The 6,000-nt window shown below is 44.4% G+C and overlaps 1 protein-coding gene and 1 long non-coding RNA gene across 4 annotated transcripts in view; one reads left to right on the forward strand and one right to left on the reverse strand.

The window, feature by feature from the left end:
* LOC130678804 (arylsulfatase L-like) overlaps nt 1–1,310 on the reverse strand; it is a 19,997-nt gene extending 18,687 nt beyond the window's left edge. Inside the window, exon 1 of the mRNA XM_057495194.1 lies at nt 585–1,310. The gene's annotated coding sequence lies outside the window, so the exon portion shown is untranslated. The remainder of the gene's footprint in view (nt 1–584) is intronic.
* The window catches only part of LOC118935931 (uncharacterized), a 25,196-nt gene extending 20,996 nt beyond the window's left edge, over nt 1–4,200 (forward strand). The window contains exons 2-4 of one of the 3 annotated variants that reach the window (XR_008994989.1): nt 2,068–2,172; nt 2,352–2,467; nt 2,600–4,200. This is a non-coding gene — a long non-coding RNA (uncharacterized LOC118935931). Of the gene's footprint in view, nt 1–2,067; nt 2,173–2,305; nt 2,468–2,599 lie in introns of all 3 variants that reach the window. The other 2 variants (XR_005034049.2, XR_005034048.2) reach the window with 2 other exon arrangements.
* Nucleotides 4,201–6,000: the final 1,800 nt, after the last annotated feature.

Raw genomic sequence — 6,000 nt, forward strand, 5'->3', positions numbered from 1 at the left:
CCGACTGTAGGAATGCTATTGCAATATGTGAACACATTAACTCCACAGGCTGTTGGATCAACCTTACACCATGTCACCTGGGAATTATACCTCAATTAAAAAAAAAAGATAGAGAACAAGAGAAAGAAAAGCCCCTCCATGAAGTATATAAGCCAGAATCTAGCCTCCGATTTTCTTCAGGGGACAGGGAATGAGAATCCACACTTCCTGGCTGTCCTCTGACCCCAGGCAGCAAGCCTGCCTTTGTCACTATGTTTCGGTTCTGTCCCCAAACCCGGTGTGGCTCTTACCCCAGGCGCCTCTTCAACATCCCGTCCACCTGCTCTGAGATGGCCAAGAATCTCTTGGGGTGACATTTCCCACTCTGTATCCTTTTTTAAAAAATTTAATCTGACTGTGCATCCCTCCCCCACGGGGATCTGTCCTTGAGATGTTGTTTTTTTCATCTTTTAAGAAATTTGCTTCTAAAGTGTTGCCAGACAGTTTCAAAAGGCTCAGAGGGCCCAGAGAAGGCGTGCTGCAAGGGGGACAGCCCTGGCCGGAGGACGGCGCCTGGCTAGTGCCAGGCGGGGAGAGGCACGTACCTCGGTGCGGCCCGTCGGCTGGTTCTCGGGGGACCGGCTCCCTGTGCCGGGGGACCGTGCACGCCGGCTCTGAGTCGCAGGCCTCTCCAGCCTCTGCACGCATGTGCACAGCTCCGTTTGCAAAGCCACAGCCAGGATTCCACAGAAGCCAAGCTCGGTTGTTTCAGGGGAGGGGCAGGACGTCTCAGGCTGCTGCCCACAGCCCTCTCTCCAGGTTCCACAGAGCGACTTCTGTTCTTATTTACAAAATGTAACCCTTGCGGAAGGATCCCAGACAGCAGGATTCAGACTAGCCCAAAACACGGACTCTTGCATTCCCAAGGAGGTGGGAGCCCTCCTGACCTTGGGTCATCCCAAGGTGGGAAAAGAGTTGTTTTAAAAAATGCCTGTTTAACAGTCCTTAAATTTCATAGTTGTTTTATTTTCTCCCTCTACAATCTCAGAAAATTCTAGGGAGAAATTTTTCTTTAGCCACAACTACCAGTACATGCAAATAGCTGCTCAACTCCCTAACTAACAAGTAGATCTGCAAACTCCTTTTGGGCTTTATGTTACATTTTTTCCCCCCTTTTCTATTTTCTAGAGAGCACATTCTTGCCTATGGTAACGGAACATATATTTCAGACCATGGCAGCAGTATAAAGTAGAGATGATTTTCTTTTTTTTTTCAAAGAATTTTCCAAGTAAGAACTGTCTGCATTGATCCGAGCTAAATCCTATGAAAACATCCATCCTTGAAGGCCTTCATGCACATTTACTCAGCGGCCTGAACATTGTGTGGTTTTGATTTGAAACTCGTGTTTGCCAATAACCATCTTATCAGTACAGAGCTATGCAAATCCTTTATGCATCCTGCCAAAGACCGGAAGGCAGCCTGGGAGCCGGTTACGTGGGGTCACCTACTGCTCCAGGCCAGGTCTCCTAAGTGACATTGCTGGTCAGGAAAGGCTGCCAAAACCTGTTTTGTTCTCTTCTGCACGACTTCATTCAACAAGAGACACATTTCCCGGATGCAAATCAGACAGACGGCCAGTTGGCCTGAACTGAGCACGTTTCTCTGCTCTGTGTTCTCCGCCACAGCCCTGCCAACTTTGGCTAATTCTCCGTGGGGTGTCTCACGCCCTGGAGGGTGTTGAGCCCCATCTTTGTTCTGCTCCCACCAGATGCCAGGAACTGCCTCCCCAACCTTCTCCAGTTATGTTAGAGTTATCCTGGGCCGAGGGGGTAATGGTTTCCTGTTAGGGTTTGCAAAGGGAGTAACTCCCTGTGGGCAAGAATTCACTTTCTGCAGCCGCCCCCCGCCTGTTCCGTTTCCCTGTTACCGGCCCCCCTGGAAAGTTTCCAGGATGCTAAGAGTAGGGCACTTGGCTGCCCCACAAGAAGACGATTTGAAATCCAAGCCCCTGGAGTGGGTACTTCAGTTTGGATGTTAGCAAGTGGAGAAAAGTAAGCATCAGGATAAAATGGATGTTTTGTTTTACAGGACAAAATGTCTTATATGGTGCCATTTTTTTAAAAAAAATCTATGGAAAGCTGTTTTTCATTACAACGATCCTCAACTCTTTGGAACGGAGCCCAACACATCTTGGTAAAAATGTTGCCCTAAGTGTTATTTCTCATAATTAGCAAACCTTCTCATCTTTCTGGGATGTGAATCCCTCATCCATTTCTGAAGCTGTGTGAATCAGTATCTTGTAAAAGTGTTTGCTTCTGGTTTTCAGTAACTACAGGTTTCTTGGACTGATAATGTATATCTTAAATCTTAAGAGAAAGTCCTTAAAACCTACCAGTGGCAACTTCAAAAAGCGGAGGAAAAGGTCCCATCAGAGGAATGAAGTGACCCGTGTTCTTTTAATGGAACGGTGTCAGTCACACACTGGAGTGTAAACCAGCTAGGGCCCCCTTCTCATCTTTAACAAAGTGGGGGATTGGGAAGAGAAAAGTCCCCTAAGGCAGCTTTGTTAGAAAACAGAAAATAAACCTCATAGAGTTAATTTTGCACTGTATCCATGCAGTGGAGTATTACTCAGCCCTGAAGAGGAGGGGAGCCCTTACACACACACAGTGTGGATGGACCTGAATGCACGGTGCTCAAGAAGAGACGCAGACACGCAGGGACACACGGGGTGGGATCCGTTCACAGGAAATGCCCAGAACAGGCAGATCTACAGACAGAACATGGATTCATGGTTATCAGGGACTGGGAGAGGTGGAGAGGGGGTCTCCTTTGGGGGGGTGGGGTGGAATGTTCTGGAACCAGACAGAGGAGATGGTTGTATAACACGAGTGTGCTAAGTGATACTGAATTGTACACTTTAACATCATTCCAGTGGTAACTTTTGTGTTGTATATATTTTACTATAACAACAAAATGAAACAAAGAACGTGGGGATAAAAATGTATGCTTGAGATCAGATAAAATGGAATTTGCAACCCACCTTCAATCCTGTTTCTGGGAAGTGGCTTGAATCCTGACAGAGGTGGACCCAAGCATGGCTACTTAGCACCCCTGCCACGTGGACTGCCCAGAATCTGGGAGGCTGGATTTAACCCCCTCCTTGAACAAATGCATCAGGTCATCCTCTGGCTGGAGTCATAATGCCGTCCATTTAGTCTTCCCAAAACAACACCTTTTCTCCCCATGTTGCAGACCCAGCTGTCCACCTGGACACACCCTCCCAGTTGGAGATGCACTGTTTATTCTCTTGCAGGCTGGGAGCCTTGCAAATGATAAAAACGGGTGAATCTTTCCCACGACTGGTGCATTTTGAATCTGTGATGGACAGAAACCAAGCAACAGGACCGTTGCCCTCCGAGAATCACTGTAGGCATTTCCTACAGAGCCCTTAAAATAGCAATTGGCCCTTGGCCCCTTTACGTAGCCCATCCCAAGAAACATAATTTTCTTTTGTGCCCAAACCAGATGATTGTGTGTTTTGCTTTTGAGTCCTTTTGGGCTCTGAGATTATATGTAACTGTGTGTACATGGAACTTTCACAGATTCCTTGCAGGATGAACTCTGATTTGGACTCGATCTCCCTCACGGACCCCTGCTCCTGGCTTCCACCACTTTGGGTTTCCAAACAGCAGAGAGACAACAGAACCGGTTTAGAAGCAAAACTTGCTGCCCCAGGAGAAAGGTCTGTTTGCTGGGAATACCTACATTGTGACAATGTGGAGGAGCCCAGGATTGGAATGCCCTGGAAATATGACCTTGTTTCAGAGCCAACTCCGGGCTTCTAGCTGCAGAAATGGCACAGGTTTGCCTGGAGTTGTCCTCGTTCTTGATTATAGGTCTGTTTTTCGTGGTCATTCTTGTATGAGCATCCCTTCTTGTTCTGGCCTCTCCGTGCCCACAGCTACTGTCTACATAGTAATAAGACACTAATAATGGGTGGAATTAGGTGATAAAAAGTCCTGGGATACAAGCATCTCTTGCAGGCTGTGTAGATGAATCTTGCTCGAAGAGTGTCTTGGGGTCATGGCAATCCCACCTGTAATGTAGCCAAGGATGCTTCTCCACCTCAGGGGCTTGTGCTGAGGTGCTGCAGGGCAGGCTTTATAGGATGCATTTAGATGTAAGATGGAAATCCTCTTGCAAGTAGGCAATTGTTTGTAAGATTCTGAAATCTACCTGGTCGTACCACCTAGTGGTGAAGCTCTAGTCCTGACTTACGTTCAAGTTCTGTGGAGTAGATTTATTCCACTAGATCCTGTCTGTCCCAGAGTTGATCTATCCTTTCATCTGTGGGTGGACACGTGGGGTGTCAAATCCTTACTTATGGAGTGAATTTTATGTGTGTGAGAGGATTGGTACCCTTCTCAGCTGCCTTTGAGAAACGCCACACAGAATTATATGGCTTTACCATCAAAGAGACCCCATGAGTGTATCCTCTTTTTTTTATTTATTTTTTTTATTTTAAATAATTATTTTTTATTGAAGGGTAGTTGACACACAGTATTACATTACATTAGTTTCAAGTGTACAACACAGTGGTAGAACATTTATATACATAATTCGAGGTTCCAGCTATCACCCTACCAGGCTGTTACAATATCTTGACTATATTCCTTATGCTATACATTACATCCCGGTTACTAATTTATTTTACCATTGGAAGTCTGTCCTTTTTTTTTTTTTTTTTTTTGTGAGGGCATCTCTCATATTTATTGATCAAATGGTTGTTAACGACAATAAAATTCTGTATAGGGGAGTCAATGCTCAATGCACAATCATTAATCCACCCCAAGCCTAATTTTTGTCAGTCTCCAATCTTCTGAGGCATAACAAACAAGTTCTTACATGGAGAACAAATTCTTACATAATGAATAAGTTACATAGTGAACAGTACAAGGGCAGTCATCACAGAAACTTTCGGTTTTGCTCATGCATTATGAACTATAAACAGTCAGTTCAAATATGAATACTCATTTGGTTTTTATACTTGATTTATATGTGGATACCACATTTCTCTCTTTATTATTATTATTTTTAATAAAATGCTGAAGTGGTAGGTAGATACAAGATAAAGGTAGAAAACATAGTTTAGTGTTGTAAGAGAGCAAATGTAGATGATCAGGTGTGTGCCTGTAGACTATGTGTTAATCCAAGCTAGACAAGGGCAATAAAACATCCACGTATGCAGAAGATTTCTCTCAGAACAGGGGGGGTGAGGTTCTAAGCCTCATCTCTGTTGATCCCCAGTTTCTCACCTGATGGCCCCCTTGCGACTGTGCCTGTCTTAGGTTGTTCCTCCCTTGAGGAATCTTACCCGTCTCTGGCTAACCAGTCATCTTCCGGGGCCATACAGGGAAATGTGAAGTTGGTAAGTGAGAGAGAAGCCTTATTGTTTGAAAAGGTTAGCTTTTTACATCTTTGCATATTTATGCCCTGTGGCTTCTATGCCCAGCATTTGTCTTGAGGTATCTTTACCACTTGGAAGAATTATGATACTCGGTAAATTTGATACGAGGCACGAATTCTATTTAAGGGTTGTAATTAGGAAGGAAGAAGAAAAGCTATAGAAGTAGCAGGCGGAAGAAAACATGGGAAGATTGATTATTTCTTTGACAAATCTTCTTGTAGAGTAACTTCAGCATATATAGGTTTTAAGCTACTACTTAAATTGCGCACACACATTAACATAATAGGAGTATAGTTACATAACCAAAGCATACCTGTAATTACCAGCCATCTCCAGTGAAACCAAGAAAACCAATTAGGCACCTTAGGCATTTGTGAAAACTTATCTATGACATGGTGGATATTGTCCAACTGAACTTGAACAGTCTGAGAGAAATCAGACAAATTAAAACAACCCATTCCTGGGGACTGTTCACATGCCATATGTTCTTTTAACAGTAAATAGTCTGTAGTTGTAAGACTTTGGAGCGCTACAATTTGCACTTCTCCAAA

Source organism: Manis pentadactyla, chromosome X (genome assembly GCF_030020395.1).
Source record: "Manis pentadactyla isolate mManPen7 chromosome X, mManPen7.hap1, whole genome shotgun sequence".
NCBI lineage: Eukaryota > Metazoa > Chordata > Mammalia > Pholidota > Manidae > Manis > Manis pentadactyla.